Source organism: Coenobita brevimanus, chromosome 72 (genome assembly GCF_032717465.1).
Source record: "Coenobita brevimanus isolate Jiangsu-jjx chromosome 72, ASM3271746v2, whole genome shotgun sequence".
NCBI lineage: Eukaryota > Metazoa > Arthropoda > Malacostraca > Decapoda > Coenobitidae > Coenobita > Coenobita brevimanus.
The window spans coordinates 32,501-58,890 of record NC_137025.1 but is presented as its reverse complement, the minus strand read 5'-3'; positions in this window follow the sequence as shown (position 1 = coordinate 58,890).

The window sequence follows — 26,390 nt, the reverse complement described above, 5'->3', positions numbered from 1 at the left end:
ACTCGTGTTTTTACTTCTCTCATCACCCCAACCGTATATATATTGAACAACCATGGAGACATCACACAACCTTGTCGAACCCCACACCAATTGTGAACCATTCACTTATATGCCCATTAACCCTTACACGTGCTTCACTACCATCATAAAAACTCTTGCCGGCACCTAGCAGCTTACCATCTACACCATACATGCACAAAACCTTCCACAATCCTTCTCTTGTCTACTTTGTCATATGCTTTTTCCAGATCCATGAATGCCATAAACTCCTTACAGTCATTCTCACAAGCCTTCTCCACTATCTGTCACACTGCAAATATTTGATCCTCACATCCTCTGCCACTCCTAAAGCCACCCTGTTCATCAGTCACTAGGACTTCTGATCTCTCTCTTACTTTCTCTAGAATAATTCTTCCATATACCTTCCCTACCACTCAATAAACTTAAGTCACGATAATTCTTGCACTCACTTTGCTCACCTTTATTATTTGTACAGGGATACAATCACAGTATAGTTATATAACAACATAAATCAGCAGACTTACTGTATGTACATACAAAGTTGTGTTTCAATACAACTCTATATCAACATTAATAAGCAGAGACACTACATGCATAATTCTTTAAACAGTGCATGACAACTCACGGCCTCCACTTCCAACACTCCCTCCTAATCAGTTGGCAGGATTTAAAATGTGATAAAAGAACAGCAATTTAAACATGAATTACATCAGAAATTTTTAATACATTAAATGGCACGTCAAAAATGCTTAATTTCAGTTGTATTTATTTGTTCACTTATTAAAAATACACAGGCAGTCCTCAACTTACGACAAAGGCCCCATACAGCCTTCACAAGCACTTTCGAGTTGCAACTGACAGCAGTTGTAGTCATCAGTGGTGGCATTCCCAAGGATCGCTCACACAATAAACCGATTGTGATGCCAGCGGTATGAATAATGGCACTGAATGTCAAATTAATAATACTGTACAGCTGTAATAAACAGCTGTGTCATCAATATTTTAATGTACTGTTCATTGTTACATGTTGTTGTTTACAGTTTCTTTTACTGCAAAGATATATATACCACACTCTATACAGTTTGCTACCAAGGATGCACTTGTTTCATCTCAAAGCCATGCCTACCAGCCTGTTTTCTATGTGACGCTAAAGGAATGTTCCATAACGTCAAGGTGAGGCTGCTATGCCAACGTGATGGCAGCTGAGACGTTCATGGAGGAATTGTTTTTATTTGTTTATTACTGCTGTTCTGTAATTATTTAAATACTCCTCTATATTCTGAGTTAGTTATTTGCAGTATTTATGCATATTATTAACTATAAAAGTGTCTGCACACATGTGTGACTGTAATGTGTACAGTACTGTATGTCAAACTTCTAACAGTACTGTACTGTATAGGCATTTTTGCCATGTGATTGATCCATCAGAACACAACCCCGTCATAAGTTGAGGACTATCTGTATTTAAACTGGCAGCAACAGATAAATAAACATTAAAGTAAATACACAGGTAAACTTATGTTGGTCAACATGCTGGCTAGTAACTACATAAGTAGGTACACATGGAGGTAGGTTAACTGATGAGAGTACAATATGTAGGTGTGTAAACCAACAAAGGTTACCTGGTAAATATGTATGTGGGTAAACTGATAAGTATACAGGTAAATATGTATGTGGGTAAACTGATAAGTATACAGGTAAATATGTATGTGGGTAAACTGATAAGTATACAGGTAAATATGTATGTGGGTAAACTGATAAGTATACAGGTAAATAACCAGGTGGGTAAACCAGTAAAGGTAACCAGGTAAATAGGTGGGTAAATTGATAAAAAGGTAATCAGATAAAGACAGTTGCATGATTTGGTGAATGGACAGGTGGATGAATAGTGGGTACCAATATCACCACTACCAACACCAGTTACCAGTATCACAATTACCAACACCATCACAATTACGACCATCATGAACAACCTTTACAACTACTAGCACCAACACAAACAGCCTTTACAACTGCCAACACCATCACATTTAACAGGATCACAACTATCATCATCACCACCACCAATACCTTCACTAAAATTATCAACATCACAACTACCACCACCAGCACAATTAATTACTATCATCACCAATTATGAGGGAGACCAATTCCTGGCATAAAGTTATCAGTAACTGTCGGTCCATTAATAACAAATGAACCCATCATAGTACACCAATACAGAAAATATCAAAATCAGGCCAACAATCACCACCCGAACTATCCCACACATTTCCTGTGACAGCGTGGACAGCCGCCACTGGCTGACCAACACTGACATGTGCAAGTAGATTGACGCCTTGGTAAAAATGAACGAACAAACATGTATAGTATACTGTAGTGAACAACGGTAATATCCCCACCCCTTGTCAAGATACACTCTACGATATTTGTGTGTGTGACACTGACCTATATCCCTGATACACACACACCTACAGTATATCCCAGATACACACACACCTATATCCCTGGCACACAGCATTTACCCTACCCTGACAAAGATCTGTAACCCTTTTCATCTTAGTTGATGGCAAAGTGTCTTCAAACAGGAGGGCAGATTTGACTAACAACCGAGAAGACTACTTCCTAACTAAAAAACTAAGGTTCATCATTTTTCATGCAACCACAACCTGGTAAACAAGTTGTGGGAGTGGCCCAGTTCTGTCGGATAACAACAAACCACTAGAGTAGAACAGGACTGATGATCAGGTGCCAGGCACACAAACCCTAACCATCATTCAAATTAATTTCTTCTGCCATCACACCACCACCATCTTAACACATTATATATAACACCACCACCACTATCAAAACATCATTGAATGGGCCTGGTACAAACCATTAACAATGTCTAGAATAAACCATTAGTAATATCTGGTATAAGTCATAAGCAATGCCTGATATAAACCATTAACACTGCCTGATATAAAGCAATAGTGTGGTATTTTGTTTACAAATATTACACAAACAAGGAACCTGCCTTACTGTAGCAGCAGCACATCAAACACCAGTCCATCAGATTATTGTTTGTTACTGATGTGCAATGTAAAGAGCCACAGCAACACTCCAATGGCATAAAAGCTGCACACATCTTGTTGCCATCATGAAGTCAGGATGATGAGTTGAGGTGACTCCACTGCAAGATATTACTAGTTAATGATGCAACACTTCTATTATTACCACCAGTCATAAAGTCCACCTTCATTATAAATCTCTCAAAATTCATAACAAAAATATTTACATAAAAGTTCCACTGTCACCCAATAAAGCTGATTTTGACAGTTTTCTCCAGTTTACACTATTATAATATTGTTTTGTACTCAGTGTGTGGTACTGGGGGTGCTTTTTTGTGGAGGCACTGTTATTTCCCTCACCCTCCTCCCTGTCCCTTGAAAACTGGATAGTGCGCTGCAGGAAAAAGATAAGTTCAGCCTGCAGTCCACCAGGTTCACATCCAGATACGGCTAGAATCACATCATCATCAAATCCTGTGTTGCCCCATGAGGAGCATAGAAGCCCGGGGCTAGGCAAGTTGGTCCTGACATTTAAGACGAGTGACCAGCCTCACTCATCCCCGAGTGGCATTACGTGGGCAATAAACCCCAACCACCCTTTGGATATAAACCTATACAGAATCAATCCCATTGGAGTGCTGTAATTACCCACTAAACCACCAGGTGCCATAATCTGGTTATATGGTCATCACCCAGCATGGTAAATGGTTTCCAGGTGTACAGGAAATCATTTGGGTTGTCATTCAGTGTAGAGTCACACACATACAGAAGAGGAAAAAATGAAGGAAAGACTTAGAAAAGAGGAAGGAAGAAAGGAAGGGAGGAAGGGGCTGGTATCAGAGAACACTACATCAAGTGAGTGGATGGGAAGCACCCCCACCTACCACAATAATTATATATACTGTACTGGAAAAAAAAGGGTAAATAAAAAACAAAGTATGCTTATTAATATTCTCAACATAAATGATTATGAACTGCACATTAATTGCATGTGCACATTACTGATGATAAACAGGTTATCCTTGTGGCCAGTGAAATGGACAATACTTCCACAGCTTAGTCTTCACAGAGATCAAATATATTAAACCCAGGTACTCAGAACCCTGACTGAGCTTTAAAAAACTAACTGGGGAAATGTCTAGACTGCCTGGTTAATGCTGAGTGAATACCAGATGTGGCATGTAATTAGCTGGTTTTGGTGCTTGGTTGACCTTTCCAGCCACAGAAAACATCAGCAGTACCAAGGGCCAACCACAGTATGGGATTCCTTGTGAGGAAGCATGGAAGTGATATATCTGAAATGATATGACTTGACTGCTGTATGAAACACTGGTACAAATTACTGGTACAGTATAAATAGAGTAACTCACCTCTTAAGTTGCAGTGAATATCTACTTTAGTAAAACAAAATCCTTCACATTTCATTCTTGGTACAGCCATATGATTCTTTTGTGGCTTACAGGACCCCTCACACAGAACAGATGTTATGGCACAATGTGGCCAGCACCAGTCAGCCAGGGTCAGTAACTGGTGTCATTGTGACTCCAAGGATGACAATGGTCAAGTCAGTCAGCCACAACATTACTTGTCAACATTACCACCTGCTGCCATCAGCAGGACAAGAGGGTTGAAGGGGCAGGTAACCATCCACTGTTGATATTGGCACACCACTGAAGGAGAGGAGTTCAGTTAGTGGTGCAACAGCTGCATAGTACATACTGCTACTACAGCATCACGTCACTGCATCAAACTAAAGGAACACCCAGTCAGATTAATACACATATAAACAGATATTCACAAACTTTCACAGTACAATATTAAATGTTGTAGATATACTGAACCACAGTCTGGTACAAATGATGAATTTGGTGTAAGCATGTGGGTTTGAGAACTCTTAATATACATACAGCATAGCATAAAACACTACACAATGCTGGAAACAAGCACAAGAGTGCAAAGAGCAAGCTATATATACTTAAGTGGTCAAAAACAATAGTGAAGCATCCATTACTCCACAATTTACTGCAGTGGATGAAATATGACACAGTGCAACAGGGTAAATGGACAACTGAATACAGCAAAGGTCAATACAGTAAGAGTTTACTGTGCTGTGCTCTCTTCAGTAATTACCACAAGTTTAAAATATGACCACAAAAAGGGCAGCACTGTACAAAATTACAGCACTGTACTGATATAAAATTGGCTAACATGCAAAAGCAATGCATGGAAAAGTAAAATATATGAATTTTTAGTATATATATATATATTCTTCAATGAATGCCAGAAAGGTCTCCCTGAAGCTGAATAAAATTCCCTGGAGTAAGGCAGAATTTTATACAACATTATATACTGTTCACTGACAGCAATAATATGATATAAAAATGCCAACATTTATTTCTTGTGTTTTACACTATCTGGTCAAGCAGACTTATAAACCACAGCCAAGCAGTTTCCATGATCAAGCAAACCCATCAACCACAGACACCACTGCAGGGCCATACCCTGCAGTGACATGAATAAAACATGAAAAAAAAACTGCCTCTGCCAGTTCACTCAACCATAATTTCCACCTCAATGCAAGCATGTTGTCCCGATAAAATGGAAAAATGTATGTAGAATGGTTTTGAGCAAACCAGAACACAGCGTCTGGATAGTGGACTGTTTGAATAATTGAGGGATTACTGTATTTTTATTCTTGCTACCTACAACTGATTTTATTCAGCACTGGAGAAAAAATCAGGTTGAGAATAGGTCAATCGAAACTTGTTTTCAAGCTTGTCATGATAAACAATCTGTCAAAAATTAACAGAATCATAAGGCAGCAAGAGTAATCTGTGCCCTGACATTACTGTATTGTCCATCAAGATATATGCCACTATGTGTTGCTTCAAACCTCTTATGTACAGTATCAATATTTAGGCAATTTTACCCCAATATGTTTTGCCACAACACATCATTGTACAGAGGAGCAAAAACAGTTCTAGAATCTGCACAGAGAAGCTGAAGTTGGCCTCAGGATTCTGCAAACATATTGGCATAGACATGTCCACACAAATTCTTACATTACTGTATTTCCTGATGCACAGAATATGATCCAAATACACGAACAGCATAAAGCAAGGGGTTACTGCCAGTAATATGTATCTTGTCTCAAATTTCCCTTGTTGCATTACTACAGTACAGTAAACCCTCACTTTACTGTACACCACCAGACCAGATATCAGATTTAATGAATACTTTCAGGTCACTGTCGTACATACTGGATACCATCAGGTAAATGGGAGGGAGGAAAACCACACAGACCTACTGGACAACTCTGGGCCCACTGGACACACTCTTGCATTTAGTGTATACTATCTGTTACATGGAGTGTTTGACGCAGGCTTACTGGCTTGCTTCCTACATGAAGGGTTACCAATGCTGGCAGCAGTTTTTTGCACCTGTCTGGGCTAGTCATGAAGTGCTATGACAAGAGTGTGAAATTATGGGCCAAGTTAGTGTCAAAATAGGCCAGTTTTCATTTTTAGTACTAGAATATGCCATTTCACTCAATTTATTTTCCATTATGTGCTTGAAATCCCACATCAGGGGGGACCATCGGACCTGCCGGATTATCGGCTTTATTAGATCAGGTTTCCCCCAACTGATCCAGTGTGCTGTACAGGGTTTACTGTATTTGCCGTTTTTGAAATATTGGCTCGGATTTCGGATTTGGAAGTTGGCCTGGATTTCATCTGTGAAAAGTCTGGTCCACTTTTCTTATTAAAACACTGGCTTAGAAGGGATTTTTTTTCTTATTTAGTTCAGATGTTTTTGAAAAGTACACAACTTTCTCTAGGATTTTGTTTCTGAAAAACTGGCTCAGATTCTGTATTGTATAAGTATACCGGTATATATATATATATATATATATATATTCCCTTTTTAAGAAAGTAGCTCAGATGTTTGTGAAAAGTTGGTCAGATTAAATACTTCCTATATTTTAAGTGGGCTTGGATGTTGTTTCTAGAGCACTGGCTTGGATTTGGTTACATGAAAACCTGTCTCCAATTTTTCTTTTGAAGAGCTGCCTTGAACTTCCAGCTTTTCAGTTTTCTTTTTTCTTTGTACTCACCCTGTATCTGACTCCCTCTGACTTTTTTTCTTACAAACGTTTTCCTTGTATAAGATGAGCCTAATAATGCAATCACTGGCCAGAACCAACAATGGTTAACATGGTATGGTTTGAGCACAAGAAGTGGCAGTAAATGTGTACATACAGTAATACCCTGGAAAACACTCACAATAAACACAACAATGTATTTTGGAACTTCACTAACAGTAGCATAACATTTGTCAACAATTCCAGTCTACGAATCTACTACACCCTTTTCACTCCACGGCATCCATCACCATCCTAATGTTAATTCCAGTTTATGTTGGATTAATTAGTAAATATTTAGTAGAGAGGAAAATTGTTAGCAAAGGATGAGGTATAAACACAAAACACTGCTAAATGCTTCAATTCTAAATGTGGTTTCTGCTCAATATTATCCGAAATATATACAGGTATACAACACACGATTCATTACGTTGAGCTCCATTTACTCCTGGTCGTTTTATAATTCTCACACCCATATTTAAATAAGTACTATCATGTCCTGTGTTAATTATACCTAAAACAGAAGCCCAAATATATGGGCAGAAACCGGAAATGAAATCCTGGCAAAATTATGCTTTACCTATTGACAAACTTCAAAATGTATCGGCGTCAAAATTCAAAAGTTCAAATTACATTGTACTCTATCACATGTACTCAGCGTCAGCGTAGGATTATAAGTAATCCAACTTGATCCCAAATATTTCTTACCTGTCGTACAATAAGAGAAACAGCTCACACTTGACGACTGACGGCGTAGATGTGGAAACGTGACGGTCAGGCCGCCGCTGCACCAACCTCCTAACCGCCAAAATCGTAGTAACGCGTCCCACAGCATTCGATACACCTATCAACAATATTTTTTGTTAATTTCAGTCCAAACTAAAGCCAAAACGTCTTATTTAACGAATGACTACGCATAAAATAATATTAGTTTAATTACTACCTATAATGGTAGACTGAAATTAGGTTTCTTTGAAATGTGATGAAAAATACAGTACCGACAGGGATGAATGCAAACTTTGAATCGTCAAACTGGAACATCTAAATATTCATAATTGATTGATTAATCCCCGAGCTAGACCTCATCAGATCATATAGCCCTGCTAGGGTTACAGGAGGGGGCTACCCCTCCCAGCACAGCAGCCACTAAGCTGGGCGCGAACTCGCAACCTTACGATTACAAGCCCGACACCCTACCACCGAGGTACCGCGCTCCCCAAATATTCATAATGTGATTGGATGATCAATGAATGAAATATTGTTCAGTTAAGCCATCAAATGAAAACACATAACAGCGATTAATAAGCATTTCAGTGAACCACTAATTACAAACTTGTATGACTTAGTTTATCATAAACTTATTCTGCCTCTAATGTACTTAAAACCTACACTTGGATACACAAACGTTGGGTGCACCCCTGTCTGACGCAAAGTACAAGACTGCCTCGCAACATGCTTACGTGGAGCACTGTTAAGAATATATATCGTGTGCGACACTTTAACTACCAGCATAAGTGATTAATGTTAAATTTCAGTTTGGCTATTACAACATTACACCTACATTTGTAGAACTGCAGATTCTGGTTTAACATCCGTGTGTGTGGTTGGCGGACAAAGCTGGTTCGGCTTTAATTTCAACGACTAATAAGAACTACTAATGAACTGGAGGGCTAACACCAGCGCTTCAAGTTTTGGCGATGTTCTGTTCTCTCAACTTTTCAAAATAAAGTTTTAAGGCTTGTATCCGCGTCAGTCAAGGAAGCTCCCTAACACCTCTTCCTGAGCGATTTATTTTGCATATTACTCTTATACTGAGGATAAATAATACTGATATTATGTAGCCGTATCCAAAAATAAATCGCTAAGGTGCTGTGCAGCTTCTTTCTCGCACGATAATACCGCTGTGTCTGTGTAGGTTTTAAAATCGGTGATATTAATAACATACGAGAGATTCTTTACGTGTAATATGCAAAATTAATCGCTCCTGTGAATCATAAACACAAAATTCAATTGATTTATCTAGCATCCAATGAAAATAAAATCCTTGTTCTACTTTTATTAGGTAAAATTATTAGCCTCTGAAAAGCGCGATGGTGATGATGATGATGATGATGATGAGAGAGAGAGAGAGAGAGAGAGAGAGAGAGAGAGAGAGAGAGGAGGAAATCGTAAAAATTAGTACCTTTTTAAAATGCCAAAATTTCACCATGATTTTTCTTATACAATTGCACTAAAGGTTACTTGTGGCCAATCATAAATTAGCAAGATTTTTGGTGTGTGTGTGTGTGTGTGTGTGTGTGTGTGTGTGTGTGTGTCTTCAGTTTTCATCACCTTTCTTCCCCCTCCTTCTGTGTGTGTGTGTGGGAGATGGCGCTGCCTAACGTAAACACTGGCAATCCCGAGCTCCTCATTTAACACTAAATTATCGGGTATATATACAAATTAGAGGACAGTTACTTATACTAAAACACATGCAAGATAACAGTGCACCTAGCTTGATATAAGAACAGACATTAATACGTGAAGTGTAGCTAGGAGTGTGTGATAAAAGCTGGTGTAAGTGAGGCAGACAACAGAGTCCCGCTCCGTGTTGCCGTGAGCTTTGTAGCTGATACATGGAGATACTTTAAGTGGACTTAATTTACATATTCACAATGGCCAAATCATTGAGTGACCTAAGGAAAATGCAGCACAACCAGCTGACACGGCTGACAAAAGAAGATTTAATTGACAGTATCCTGACAGCACCTGAAGGAAGTGACGGACAATTGCTGGAGTTGACCAAGAAACTTCATGCCCTTGTCAACGAGGTGGCAGAGTTAAGGAGAGCTGTTACCGCACCGGATAGTAACATAAACAAGAGACTGGACGAACTACAAACCCAGGTAAATAAACAAGCTGAGGTTATTTCAAAACAACAACGTTACCTAGAAGTCATAGACCGAAAAGAAAGGGAGAAGAATTTAGTAATAACAGGAGTTCCGGATGAGAACGAGGCGTTGAATGGAGCAACAACAGAGGTAAACAAACTAAACAAGATCTGGTCTAAGGTAGGAATCAGTGAAGAAGTTCAGTCACATCGAAGGTTGGGAACCACAGGGGCAGACAACAGGCGGCGGGCCATCCTGCTAACAGTTGACAGTAAGGAAACAAGGGACAGGATTTTAGAGAATGCTAGACAGCTTAAGCAGGCTGGTAAGGAGTATGAAAAGATCTTCATAAAGAAGGACGTCCATCCCAGCATCCAGAAAGAGTGGAAGAGGCTGCACGACGCGGAGATGGCTGAGAGGGAGCGACCCGAGAACGCTGGCTGTGTGATACGCCTGGACACGAGGGAGAGGAAGCTCTACAGGGACGGAGTTGTGATCGACGCCTGGAATCAACAGTCTTTTTGAGCAGACCACAGCATCGAAATACGTTTAAGATTCTGTCATGGAATGTAAACGGTGTTAGAACAAAACTGGAGAAAAAACCTGTGCAAGACTTGCTTCAAAATTATGACATCATTAGTTTAAATGAGGTTAAGACGTCATTACCTGCTTCCTTTCCTGGTTATGTGTCATATAAAAGTGATGTAAGAGGTTCATCTGACCGGGGGGGGGGGAACAGTGGTATTATTAAAGAATCATTTATCTGATGCAATCGTAAATATTGATACCTGTATGGAGGAACAAATATGGATTCAGTTTCTGTGTGCACCAAAGTGTTTATTTGGATTTTGTTATATACCCCCATCTGACTCACCGTACTATTCTCACGACTCATTTGCATCAATTCAGGAGAAGTTAAAGACAAGTGAAATGTGTCAGGAGTGCGTTATAATAGGAGACATGAACGCAAGATTTGGAAACTTTGCTCGAGAATTGCCTAGCCACGTTGAGTTACCAGATCATGATAAATATTCCTATCCAGTCTTACACGATGATGTACGGTTACCCAATGATAATGCCTTCATACTATCGAGTATTTGCAAAGAGTCAAAGTTGGTGTTAATCAGTAATCTAAAGACTCCTTTTAAGCACTTTATGAGCAAGAAAACTTTTAGGAAAGGTGATGAATGGATATCAGAATTGGACACCTGTGTTGTGAAATGGGAGAAATGGAGTTCCCCCGAGCTAAGCGGTCCTGGCTTGATTTGGAGAATGGCCTGGTATCTCCACACTCAGGCTACTGTATAGTTTGTCAGGTATGTCTGTATCTGGTAACTTTATCCATTTTTCTATCTATCTGTGTCTATCTATCTGTTGCAAGGCACCTTATTCCTGTAAGGGGTGGCCACTAACAAATTTTCTCCATGTTACCCTGTCCTCTTCCCTCCCTCCAACTCACACCCCTCCTCTCTCATATCTCTCTCCATCCCATCCCTCCATCTTATCCTTGGTCTCCCCCTGCACCTCATTCACATGTACTCTTCCTGTCAGTCTCTCATTTTCCATCCTCTCCACTCCATCTTCCCATCTCATCCTTGGTCTCCCTTTCCACCTCACTCACATGCTCTCTTCTAGTCAGTCTCTCATTGTCCATCCTCTCCATTTCATATCATCGTTGATCTCCCCCTCCACCCCACTCACATGCACTCTTCTGGTCAGTCTCCTATTCTCCATCCTCTCCACTCCATCCCTCTCCTCATTCTTGGTCTCCCCCTCCCCCTGTTCCCCTCCACCTCACTCACAAACTCTTCTAGTCAGTCTCTCATTCTCCATCCTCTTCACATAGCCAACCCATCTCAGAGTATTTCTTTTATCACTCAACCACATCAACACCACAATGCTCCTTTACTTCCTCATTTGTCAGTCTGTCTATTTGTCTACTTATCTATCTATTGCCAGATGCCCCAGTCCTGTAAGGGATGGCTACAAATAAATCACCTCCATGTTGCCCTGTCCCCCACCAATTCATTGCCCTGCTCCTAGCTCAAGCAGTGTTTTGCAGTTAAATTTGTATGTTCATAGTTACATTCTTTGTACTTCCAGGTTTTTGTAGCTACACTTTCATGTTCTTTATGTGTCATATTCTGTGATTATGTGCATTTTTTCTGCCTCCTTCTTCTGTTGTGTTCTTTATGTGCTGTGTTCTGCCAGTCTGTGTTTTTGTCTGCCGGCCTTCCTCAGTTATCCTCCGTTATGTTCTTCTCTTGACTCAGTACTTAGCCAGTTCTTTAAATCATGGCCTGTATTCTCGTCAGTTAAGGCAGCTCCCTAACACCTCTTCCCAAGCAATTTTTTTTTTTTTAATAGCAGGACAGAGGAAGGAAAAACAAATGAATAAAAAAAAAAATCCATACGCCAGATTCCTGGTGTACTCCATTCATAAAATGTCTGTAACAGTTGGACCTGAACAGCTGTGGGTTGAAGTTTGGGGGGAAACAACTCTGGGGAAGCGAGTTCCAGAGAGATGCAGTTCGGGGAATGAAAGAATTCTGATGGGCCGAAGTTCTGCAATATGGCTGAGTGACATTCCAGTCATGACCGCTACCAGATGCATATTACCTCTTGCTGTCGTCTTGTATGTTATTTAAATAATTCAAATATCACCATACTCCTCCTATAAAATGTACAAAATCCTATTACCCAGCTGTATCCAAAAATAAATAGCTAAGGGCTAGGGAGCTTGCTTAATTGATGAGAATACAAGCCATGTGTACAGTAGCATGGCTCACCTCAGTTTGGGGATTCCTTCAGAAAAAGGATGGCATCATTTGACTTGAGTGTTTGATTAAATCCTTCAGTATTTAGCTTCATATATTGTTTTCACTTCACTCAACTAGACATGAACTCAGGGGAATGGTGGTCAGCATCCCTTGAAAGGAGGATGGTGATCTGTCGCCCATATGGTCCTGCAGATTTTTAATGGAGGACTCTCCCCCTACTTTCTGTGTGGAATGCTTCGTCCCCCTGACTCTTCGGCTTTTGCTGATGGTGTCCACTGTTGGGGAATTGTGCCATCGTTACCTCTCTGAGCACCGGGTAGGAGAGGGATTGTAGTCTTCTGTTGGTACTTGGAGAGGATGCTTGTTGTGGTGGAGGGGGAAACCTTTGCTTGGTGTAGGCAGCTGCACTACCGTGTAAAATTTAGTATACAGTGGTTTTAGTGTTCTTAGTGTTTTAGTATTTTTCTTGTTTTAATTATGAATTGTATTGTGTGTGTGTGTGTGTGTGTGTGTGTGTGTGTGTGTGTGTGTGTGTTTCATCTTTTCGAGTGCTTTTATTCTCGTTGTCGTCCGGCGGCATATGACCCTGGTTGTTGTATCGCCAGATTTTATTGTATATACTTATTCAGTTCAATTTACCCTACCCTACTCTTCTCAACCCTACACTAGCCTACCTCAGCCTACCCTACCCTACCCTGCCATTGCCGACCCAACTCTACCCTACTTTAACCTACCCTCCCCTGTACAGCCCTTTCACCACTGCATTACTTTTCCTGTTTTCTTCTCTCTACCTTCGGATGATTTTCTTCACCTCTACAGTAGAGAGAAATTTCGAACTGGAAGGGTTAAATACTGCCATCATCAACCCCATCTCTATCAGGGGATCTCCTAAGCTGAATAAAATCATGCGGTCAGCTAGGACAATGTAAATAAGTTGTTCTCGGCTTGAAAGATTAAATGATTCTGTCCCGTCATCCTAAGAGGGTTTTCTGAAGCTGTAGGATATCGTCAGAAGCTAGCAAAGAGTAAAAGTGACATCCGCATACCGGGAGCTCTGCGTCCAGCGCTCCGCAGTTCAAGTCCCAGAGGTGGACAGATGTTTTGACGTGTAGACGTTACCAGCGCGTAGTTTGGTGGCCTACCCTTAAATATTCTAGAATAACGGTGGTTAAGCCTCGTGCACCTGCGCTCCACCACATAAAAAAAATAAAAATAAAAAGGAAAGCCAAGGGTCATGAATGAACTAAAGGACTGAACTAAGCGGGGAAGAACAAAAATCGTAGAGAAGATCGCCCCAAATCTGATGAGACACTGTAGTATAACTGAGTGAAATAGGCGTTGGATATGACGGAACTATTATGATTTGTAATTATAATATGGAGTCCTAACACCCTGTCCAAACCGACCCAATCCTACCTCATCCTGCAAAAACCGACCCAATCCTACCCCACCCTGCCAAAACCGACCCAGTCAAACCCCACTCTGCCAAAACCGACCAAATCCTAACCCACGCTGCCAAAACCAACCAAAACCTATTCTATACTCTGTCATAACCGACACAATCCTACCTCACCCTGACAAAACTGACCCAGTCTTACCCCACCCTGCCAAAACCGACCTAACCCTACCCCACCCTGCCAAAACCGATCCAACCCTACCCCACCCTGCCAAAACCGACCCAATCCTACCCCACCCTGCCAAAAAAGACTCAATCCTGCCTCACCCGGCCAAAACCGACCCAACGCTACCCCACCCTGCCAAAACCGAACCATTCCTACCCCACCCTGCCAAAACCGACCCAATCCTACCCCAACCTGCCAAAACAGACCCAACTTTACCTCACCCTGCCCAAAAAAACTCAATCCTACCCCACCCGGCCAAAACCTACCCAACGCTACCCCACCCTGCCAAAATCGAACCATTCCTACCACACCCTGCCATAACCGACCCAGTCCTACCCCCACCCTGCCAAAATCGGCCCAATCCTACGCCGCCCTGCCAAAACTAACCCAACCTTACCCCACCCGGCCATAACCGACCCAACGCTACCCCACCCTGCCACAACCGTCCCATCCCTACCCTACCTTAACCAAACCAGTCTTATCTAACTCATTGTCCACATTAACACTTTTTTCCATTTTCATCTTTCTTCCTCCAGACGATTTTCTTCAACTCTGGAGAGAAATTTCGTACTGGAGGGGTTAGATACAGTCACCATCAACCCCTTCACTACGAGGGGATCTCCTAAGCTGAATAAAATCGTCCGGCTACCTAGAACAAAGTAACTAAGTCATTCTCTGTCTGAAGGGGTTATTGTGTCTGTCCCATCATCCCGAGAGGGTTTCTTTAAGCTCCAGGAAATCGTCTGAAGGTAGCAAAGTGTAAACATGACGTCAGCACTTGTTCTAGGCGCCACAGATCGAGTCCAGGAGGTGAACAAAGGTTTTTATATCATATAGACGTTTTATATTTCATATTTTGCAACTTTCAGAGGCATTTACTCAGCTTTAGGAGTCTTATGGATAGGCTCAGTCAAACGTATCGAACCTCCCATGTTAGAAAAAAGAGCTTACAGAAATGCGTCCTCGTACTGAAGGGGCGGAATGGACAGATAGAGTGACTAAGATATTGAATTATGTATATGACTGGTTTTGTTATTTCTAGTATTATTATTATTATTATTATCATTACTATTATTATTATTATTATTATTTCAGGCAAATGTCCCAGGCTTCTAGACTGGCTGACTAGCGAATATTATTAAGTCTCCCGTGGCTCCGTGCTCCTTCCACTCAAGAGCCTGCACTTCACGCATTCCACGCACAAGATGGCGCCACCGCTGCATTCCTGCGAAGACGAGAGGTCAAGAGGACGACACTTGCTTTTTGATTGTTTGTTTACTGTAATTGCTTAAAATTGTGATCCCTCCAACTTGAATGCTCAGTTGTAACTATAGATAACTAGAATACGATGCTAGTCACGAAGAAGGGCTATGAAAAGATACAGAGCTCGTAGTATTGGCTGGATGAATCACTCTTGCGTGATAATCAAAGACGGTGAATAAAACCCACACTTGTAGACGAAGACTATAATTACCAAACAGTTTCGGTGGACACTGCCACCATCTTCAGTGGTCAAGATAGTGAGAGGGAGTGACATACTGATTATACAAGGGTTCCTTTTTATGCGTGTGTGTGTTGAAGGGTGGGGTAAAGGTGAGGTGGGGTGGGGTAGATTGTAAGCGGGGATTAACCCAAGGGGGATTTTGGGGGGGACATTACCGGACAGGTCAGGTGTAATTCCTATCTGACCTTACACAGGTAAGGTCAGATAGGAATTACACCTGACCTGTCCGGTAATGTCCCCCCCAAAATCCCCCTTGGGTTAATCCCCGCTTACAATCTACCCCACCCCACCTCACCTTTACCCCACCCTTCCACACACACACGCATAAAAAGGAACCCTTGTATGGTCAGTAAGTCACTCCCTCTCACTATCTTGACCACTGAAGATGGTGGCAGTGTCCACCGAAAATGTTTGGTAATTATAGTCTTCGTCTACAAGTGTGGGTTTTATTCACCGGCTCGTAGTATATTTTTCTTTTAACTAAGATATATGAAATAAGCTGCAAAAATACTAAAATACGAGCTTACTTAATGTAAATGAATTATAGTACGTTCAAGATGGAGGGAAGGCATTTTGTATTTTGTTTATGATGTTATAGTGTCTCTCAGGATCCTAGGATCCTCTCTCGGCTGAACCAAATTGTCTGGCGTCAGCTGGAACATGATGCTAGAGTTATGTCGGTCGTGAGGGGGTTAATGGTGACGGTATTGACACTGTCAGGCTCCTATGACTCACTCAGTCGAATAAAATCGTCTGAGTCAGCTGAAATGGGGTACTAGAGTTGTCCCAAGCACCAGAGGGTTAAGAATATTCTTAACCCTCTGGTGCTTGGGACAACTCTAGTATTCCATTCCAGCTGACAGACGATTTTGTTCGGCTGAGTGAGTCATAGGAGCCTGACAGTTACTACACTGTCATCATTAACCCCCACATGACCGGCATAACACTGGTATATCATGTTCCAGCTGACGCCAGACAATTTGGTTCAGCCGAGTGGGTCTGGGGCCTGGGGGGCACTAAATGAAAATATCCAAAAAATATTAAAAGGGGGGCTATATCAATTTTTGCCACAGGAGGTATACCAAAATTGGACTTTTTAATAAAACCCCTTCCTCTCTCACTCCCTGTGTTTTGTATATGTCCCTCTCTGTCTGCCTGTGGTGTGTCTGTCCCACCCTGTGTGTGTGTGGTGTGTCTACTGTGTGAAGGTGGCTGTGTACGTGTCTTGTGTGTGTGTGGTGTGTCTACTGTGTGAAGGTGGCTGTGTACGTGTCTTGTATGTGTGTCTTGTGTGTGTGTGGTGTGTCTACTGTGTGAAGGTGGCTGTGTACGTGTCTTGTATGTGTGTGTGTGTGTCTTGTGTCTACTGTGTGAAGGTGGCTGTGTACGTGTCTTGTATGTGTGTGTATGTCTTGTGTGTATGTATGTAGTAGTGTGTGCGTCGATGTGTGTATGTATGTAGTAGTGTGTGTAAGTGTCTTGGTGTATGTGAGCTGAAGTGTAAGTATGGGGCCTTGTGGTTTTAAGGAAAGCCTGCTACGCAAACTTCCCTCAGCCACATTTTAAAGAAACCTCTATCACACCGGGATTTGAACCCGGGTCTTCCTGATCAGCAGGCCAGCACCATGCTGACCATGCTACCGCGTCCCCATAAGGATAGCGGCTAAAACTTCTACTGTATTTTATTTCTTTACGTTACAAAAAATGGGAAATTGAACAACATGCACAGACTAAACTAAATTGTCATGTACCTATTAATGTCGCTTTAGGAGGAGATATCTCGAAATTTCCTGAGCTACTTGGAATACCTAAGCCTGCAGTTTAATGCTAATCATGAACAAGTGCTATGGAAAGAATATAGAGCAGTTGCTACTTATATAAAGGGAGAAAGTAAAAACTGCAACTTAGACTGCTATCCTACGGCAGGACTTAAACGATTAACCATATATTACATAAACTTAACACACTGAGTGACACAGAAACTAAACATATGATACAAATTCTTTAATGAAACTTATAATGAGAGTACAAATGACAAAATATACACTGCACAGGAAGACAGTACAGTACTCATTGGTCATGCCTTCTGTGAGATTGAGAATGAAAGCCTATCTGTTGTACCGATTTATAAACGGAAGAGATGAATCGCTAAATTTGATCCACAGTAAAAAAAAAATAATAATAATAATGAATACATAAAACAATAAGGACAAACCATATAGACTACATGTCCACCCTAAACTGACAAAAACCTGGCATCTCTCCACCTTGAATGCTGAGCTGTTTCTAGAGATAAAGACTAGATTATCATGCAAATCACAATGAAGATCTATGGGGAGGATGCAAAACCATAATACTGTCTTATTCTGCCACTTAGATACAGGAACTAAGCAGCAGAAGGACTAAAATTTGTCAAGGTGAGCCAACTACAATGACACAGATGAAGTCTGAGATTATATAATGTGTAATCATGAACTGATTGCATCATTCAGTAAAGATTACAAAAGGAAAAGCTATCAAATCTGAAAGTGTAAGTACTATACAAGATATGATTAACCTTGTACATCCATATTCTGAGATATGCTTCCTATATCATAGCCTACACACAAATTCATCCCCCTCAACAGTAATGGTATATTCCTGCTGTCTCCTGACTTCCAATCAACTTATGAAACCTCTCTCCTAATTACAGTACAGTAATATGTTAATGAAGGCTGCTAGTAATTACCTTCAGTATGATAATTCTTATTTAAAGGTAGCAGCAATGGCTAATGAAGGATGTAAGGTATGTAAGCCAGGAAACCATTGACAACGCTGGGTGGTAACCATATAACCAAACCATACGTGCTCCCTACGTGTCAACAAGTGGGTTGGTGGAGGCTTAGTGCCCCTCCCCGTAAAACAAATAACTCAAAGTCAAATGGCCACCCCTTGCGGGATTGTGGCGTCTGGCGATAGATAGATAGATAAAAAATACAGTCTCATCATACTTCTTTCACGGTGTAGAATCCTGTGGCTAGGCTAACCTAGTCCAATACTGTACATGTAAGGGTAGATGACCTGTCTACATCCCTTGGTGGTGTTATAAAAAAAAAAAAAATCCAATTGCTTCTCGGGGACAAAGCCATGCATGGATGTCATTCTGACTGGGCGTTCTAACCCCTAGATGTCCTTTTCCGGCCGCATGCCCTTACTGGCACCAACCTGTGTCATTGTAGGGTATGGGGTATGATGCATAAAGTGCATGTATAGCAGTGAAGAGCAGGTAGTTATAAAAATGTTTGGCAGAGTATGCTGGCCTACCCTCTATGTTAGTGACACTGAAAAATGTCAAGGGGGAGCTCCAGCTCTCCCTATCACCAGCTTTTCCACCTTCCTTGAGAGTACAGTACTGCCCTCACAGGCTGGTACCATACTACAGCCTGCTCCCGATAATAATTATAATAATAATTCATTATAATAAAGGACATGGTAATTGGAACTTGGAATGTAAGGGGAGCGAATGATGAGGTGGAAGAGAGAGAGATTGTCCGGGTGCTTGAGGGTGCGAAAGTGGATGTATGTGGAATATCTATCTATCTATTGCCAGACGCCTCAATCCCGTTTGAGGTGGCCACAAACAAATCGCCTCCAAGTCGCCCTGTCCCTCGCCATTTCACTGCCCTGCTCCCAACTCACACCCCCCTCTCTCATATACCTCTCCACCCCATCCCTCCATCTCATCCTCGGCCTCCCCCTCCCTCTTCCCCCCTCCACCTCACTCACATACACTCTCTTCATCACTCTGAAACAAAATGGAGAGGAGAAAGTGTGAGAGAATGGGAGTATGGATGGGGTATATGTGCAGGAGTAGGTGAGAATGAGAGGGCAAAGGAAGGAGTATATATAGTTGTGAGTAAAAGATGGAAGAGGAGCATAAGACAGTATGGATCAGTTGGGTCAAGGATTGTGTGGGTAAAGTTGAAAGTTGGAATGTGGGCGATTGTGTGTGTGTGTGTATGCACCAACGCAAGATCGTGCTAGAAGAGTGAGAGAAGAGTTCTGGACAAATGTAGAATTGTGCATGGAAAAGTCTGGAAGGAATGATAGAGTGCTTTTGATTGGTGATATGAATGGTAAAGTTGGGAATGTGAAGGTGGATGGAATAGTTGGTGAGCGGGGTGTGCCTGCTGAGATAGATGAGAATGGGAGTGCGTTAGTGGACATTTGTGCTGGGAGGGGGTTGGTGATAGCCAATACCCTCTTCAGGCATAAAATGATCCACAGGTATACATGGCGAGTGATGAGAAGGGTGGATGGTGAACTGCATGAAAGGAAGGCAATGATTGATTATGTGTGTGTGGATGAAAGGATGAGAAGATGTGTAAAGGATGCAAGAGTGTATAGAGGTTGGGGGAGTGGACTTTCTGACCACTACTTGGTGATGGCCAGAATTAGGATTCAAGTAAGATGGAGGAATAGAAGAAGGGAAAGACGAGAGGAAGGAGTAGTTGCAAGGAGAGTGGAAAGGTTACAAGAGGATGAGAAAAAGGCAGAGTATAAGAGAGAAGTGGAGGAGCGATTGGGCAAATATGAATTGGAGCAGATGGGAGACGTGGAAGGTGTGTGTAGGATATTTACAGAAGAAATATGTGCAGCATGTGATGTGGTGTGTGGAAGGAAGAGAAGACGGAGGGGGGTGCAAGGAACGGCGTGGTGGACTGAAGAGGTGAGACAGGCTGTGGCACAAAATAAGAAAGCATACAATGAATGGATGAGAAATAGGGGCGTGGAAGAAGTTGAGAGGCGGAAGAGAGAGTTATATGTAGAAAGAAAGAGGTTAAAAGATTAGTAAGAGAGAGTAAGAAAAGAGTGGATGAGGAATTTGGAAGGAATTTGAGTGTAAAGTGGAGGGACTGTAAGAAAATGTTCTGGAAAGAGGTGAAAAGAGTAAGACAGGGTGGAAGTGAAGTTAGCAGGGGAGTGAAAGATAAAAATGGTAGATTACTAGTGGAGAAGGGAGAAAAAGTGAGCAGATGGAGAGAACACTTTAAGGAATTGTTGAACATAGAGGATGGAAGTAATGCGCGTATAAGTGGCTGGGGAATGGCTGGGAGGAGGAGGGAGGTGAGAAGACAGGAAGAAATCAGTAGGATAGAAGTTGTGGAAGCAATGAAGAAAGTTAAATCTGGGAAAGCCCCAGGAATTAATGGAGAGTGTAGTGAAATGCTGAAGCATGGGGGAGAGATACTAGTAGAATGGATGTGGAAGATGTGCAGATTGGCCTGGGAGGAAGGTAGAGTCCCGGAGGATTGGAAGTCAGGTATAATTATTCCCTTGTACAAAGGAAAAGGGGAAAAAGAAGTGTGTGGTAATCAAAGGGGCATTTGTCTTCTTAGTATAATAGGAAAAGTGTATGGTAGGATACTTATTGACAGAGTTAGAGAAAGAAAAGAGAAATTAGTTGGAGAAGAACAGGGAGGCTTTAGGAAGGGAACAGGTTGTGTAGATCAAATATTCATTCTTAGACCTTAAGTGGAAAAGTTTCTAGAGAAGGGAAAGAAGTTGTATGCGGCTTTCATGGATTTGGAGAAAGCATATGACAGGGTGGATAGACAAGGATTGTGGAAAGTGTTAAGATTATATGGAGTAGATGGGAAGTTGTTGAATGCTGTGAAGAGTATGTACGATGGTGCGAAGGCTGCAGTGCATGTGGATGGTGAACTAAGTGAATTTTTCTCTTTGAAAGTTGGGTTGAAACAGGGATGTGTCATGTCTCCATGGTTGTTCAATCTGTACATGGATGGGGTAATAAAAGAGGTACAAGGTAGGGTAGTGGATGTTGGAGTGGCCCTGGTGAAAGAGGATAGTGTCTGGAAACTCCCTGTACTGTTGTTTGCAGATGATACTGTGTTGTTGGGTGAAGACGAAGAGGAGCTGCAAGGCTTGGTGGATGAGTTTGGGAGTGTGTGCAAGAAACGGAATCTCAAGGTGAATGTAGGGAAGAGTAAAGTGATAGTCTTTGAGAGAGGTGAAGTCAGTGAATGTACAGCGAGGTTGGATGGTGAGGAATTGGAAAATGTGAGTACGTTTAAGTACTTGGGTAGTTTGATGAGTAAGGATGGAGGTTTGGAGGGTGAAGTGCTTGATAGGGTACAGCAGGGAAGAAAGGTTGCTGGTTCTTTGAAAGCAGTGATAAGAAACAGGAAAGTGAGCATGGAAGTGAAAAAGTTACTACATGACAGTATTGTGATACCAACTCTAACGTATGCAAGTGAAGCTTGGACGTTGTTGGAAGGACACAAGTCAAGAGTGAGAGCAATGGAAATGAGTTATTTAAGAGGAGCCTGTGGAGTCACATGGAGAGACAGGCTGACGAATGAGAATATAAAGGAGCGTTGTGGTGTGGATGTGGATGTGATAGGAAGCGTTATGAGAACACACTGAGGTGGTTTGGCTATGTGGAGAGGATGGAGGGTGAAAGACTGACGAAGAGAGTGTATGTGAGTGAGGTGGAGGGGGGAAGAGGGAGGGGGAGGCCGAGGATGAGATGGAGGGATGGGGTGGAGAGGTATATGAAAGACGGAGGCGTGAGTTGGGAGCAGGGCAGTGAAATGGCGGGGGACAGGGCGACTTGGAGGCGATTTGTTTGTGGCCACCCCAAACGGGATTGAGGCGTCTGGCAATAGATAGAGATAGATAGAAGATTAAATAACTAAAGCTAACACTGATTTGAACTAATACACATCTGGTCCACAGGTCGTGCTGGAGTCTGCTGCCTTGACGCTGCTTCCTTGCCACACTGGTCATACCCTGCTGAAGTTTGATCTGCCCTGCCATGAGAAGCCTGACGGTGGTGTGGTGTCTTTCCCTACTCTGAGATGCCTGGTGGTGTGGTGGTGGTGGCGGCAGCGGCGGCGGCAGGGTGTCGTGTCTTCCCCAGCCGTGAGATTACTTGCTGCTGCTGCTGGTGATCTGCCCTGACCTGCCGAGAGAAGCCTGGTGGTGATGGTGTGATCTGCCTTGCAAGTCGGGTCGCTCCCCTCCAGGATGTTCTGTGGACAAATGCTACTTTTGAATGCATATTTTATATTGCTGTCTCTGTTAATGTATTTTGTACTGAAGTATTAATAATGAAAACTTAAATTTTCTGTCTTGTTTCATTACCTTTTTAACTGTGGCTTTGACTTAATATAGGTGATAAGTATATTGCGCTCTGCAGTCTTGTGTGTTGTGGGGACGGCTTTTGTGATGAGCTAAGACATTCTGATCGCTTCACCAAATTACTATTCAGCCTTGTGATCGTGGACATAAAAGATTATACAATACAATGATATAGAGCTAAGCATAAAAAAGGTTATGGGAATTCTCCACCATGCAATCAGTGGACCTAAATTAAAGCCTATATTATAAAGCTAAGCCTGAAGAGGGTTGTGGGAAATAGATAATGATGCAGGGTAGACACTGGTAATGTTCACTGAGCCGTGCCCGCAACACACAAGAACTGGGTGGCGTAATATATGGACCACCTTGTATAATGAGAGGCCGTAAGTGTGTGCTGACCCACAAACTTGCCATCAATGCCCCGTCATAACTATTATTGAGTCTTGTAGGAAGCACAAAGAAAACAGGCCACAGAATACCTCCTTGTCTCTTGTTCCTCCTACACAAACATACACGCCTTTCACTTTAACTTGGCACAGAGTTTTATTTAAAGCATACCAGAATGTCAGGCAGATCAGTAGCAGAGGTAGACAATACTACAGCCCTACATTCTTTCCACAGCACTCATTCGTGACTAACATCATATTCTAGTGATAACTATCGCTACTACTCGGCAAACCGTATGGAAACTATAAACTATCTGTCTATCCATCTATCTATAGCCAGACGACTTAATCCTGTAAGAGGTGGCCACAGACAAGTCGCCTCTATGCCACCCTGTCCCCCGTCATTATGCATCACTCCCCCTAATTCACACCCTCTCTCTTATACATCCCAACTCCATCCTCCACTTATAAGTAATATATTAAAACAACCGTGAATTACTGTCGCACAAGCTGAGCCGTAATCATATCCAACACAAACACGAAGGAGCTTTAAAGAACAGAAAACAATACCTAGATAGCAGAAGACACTAAGACCACAAGTACTGACAGCCTACACCAAGAAACATAACTAATTTCAGTCAGAGACCAAGTGAACATGAGAGGCACACAGTTCATCACTTCAGCTCAAGATCCGTCCCACCTTTGTAACCTTATGTTGCATCATCCTCTCCACAAACAAAATCGAACAACCGCCCAACACTACACAGAGTATCTTTGCAACATATCCCCTCCTCCACCTGACTCTACACTTCCCAGACACATTCACAAACTCACAAACACTCCAGCCAGCCAAAACTTTCTGCCAAACACATACATAAACACACAGACACCCCAGCCAGCCAAAACTTTCTATACCAAACACATACATAAACACACACACACACCCCAGCCAGCCAAAACTTTCTATACCAAACACATACATAAACACACACACACCCCAGCCAGCCAAAACTTTCTATACCAAACACATACATAAACACACACACACCCCAGCCAGCCAAAACTTTCTATACCAAACACATACATAAACACACAGACACCCCAGCCAGCCAAAACTTTCTATACCAAACACATACATAAACACACACACACCCCAGCCAGCCAAAACTTTCTATACCAAACACATACATAAACACACACACACCCCAGCCAGCCAAAACTTTCTATACCAAACACATACATAAACACACAGACACCCCGGCCAGCCAAAACTTTCTATACTAAACCCATACATAAACACACAAACACCCCAGCCAGCCAAAACTTTCTCCCAAACAGCATCCTTCATGTGCCACCACCAGCCATACACCCTTCAGACACTACCGAACCCAGAGACACGAGTACACCAACCTTCCCTGCTAGAATACTAACACAAAATATAACACACATACAATCCCCTGTGATCATACTGCAAAGTGGCACCACCACACCACAGCACACCCACTCACTTCCTGCACCACACCACCACAACACAAACAGTCCTTCAACATAGCACTGGGTTCACATCCAGAGGAGCCTAAGATGTAACAAGAACAACAACAACAACTCAGGCCAAGTAAGAGTGAAACGAGTATAGTTACGAAAGGAAAATTATTTCGAGTTATTTTGTAAGTGCTTCGGGTACATAGAGTTACAAGGCCGCAGGGAACGGACTGCATACCGAGGGTTATAATACTGTGGCGGCTTAGCGGGCTTTATACCACCTTTTCTTCAGTGATTTATTATTCAAGGCAGCGAGCGTAGAGAGCAAGCGATCGAGAACGCTATATGACATGGTATAATAGGGTGACAGAGAACAGCGCCAAGACTGTGTTGTCTAGGAAACTGTTAAAGCAACAACGGATCTATAGACAGCATTAGAAACCTAGTAAAGAAATAACAGGAGTTATTTGAGGGACTTTTCTCAAAATTTGCCGCGCCAGTTCTGATAAAATGAAAATAAAAGTACCAAACTGAGCACCAGAACCGAGTTATTCTAGAAGTTTTTAAAGCTACTGCAGATCTGTTCAGACAGCTGGAAAGCTTATGAAGAAGCAATTGGTACTACTTAAGTTAAATAGACTTAGCTTTTAACACCAAGCAAGATTGGACGGATGTATGGATGGATGGACGGATGGATGGATGGATGTGGAATCGTGGATGCTTGGACCGATGGTAGAGTTCCTGCTGTTTCGTCCTTCCTTCCACCTGCCGACAAAAATCATAATCATCATCAACATCATCATATAATCATCATCATCATCATCATCGTAGTTGTCGTCCTCATTACCACCATCATCATCATCATTATTTACACCGTCATTCTCATTATCATTACCATTCTCATCATCATCATCATCATCATCTTCATCTTCATCATATTATCATCATCACCTACCTATTTATCTATATCGGTTTACCTATAGCCAGACTCCTTAATCCCGTAAGGGGTGACCACAAGCAAATCGCCTCCATAATGTACTGTCCTCTACCATTTAGCTCAAGTATCGCACTCATATGTTTCTTCTCTTTCCCTCCATCTCATCATCGGTCTTCCCATCCCCCTCTATCCTTCCAACTCTAACCTTTCCATGTGCACTCTTCTAGTCATTCTCTTATTCGCCATCCTCTCCACATGGCCAAACCACCTCGAAGTATTTCTCTTAGCGCTTTCAATCTCATCCACATCAGCATCACAATGCTCCTTCATCTGCCCATTTGTCTGTCTGTCTCTCTATGAAATTCCACATGCTCCTCTCAAGTAGCTCATTTCCACCGCTCTCACTCTTGACTTGTGTCCTTCCAGCAAGATCCAAGCTTCACTTCCATAC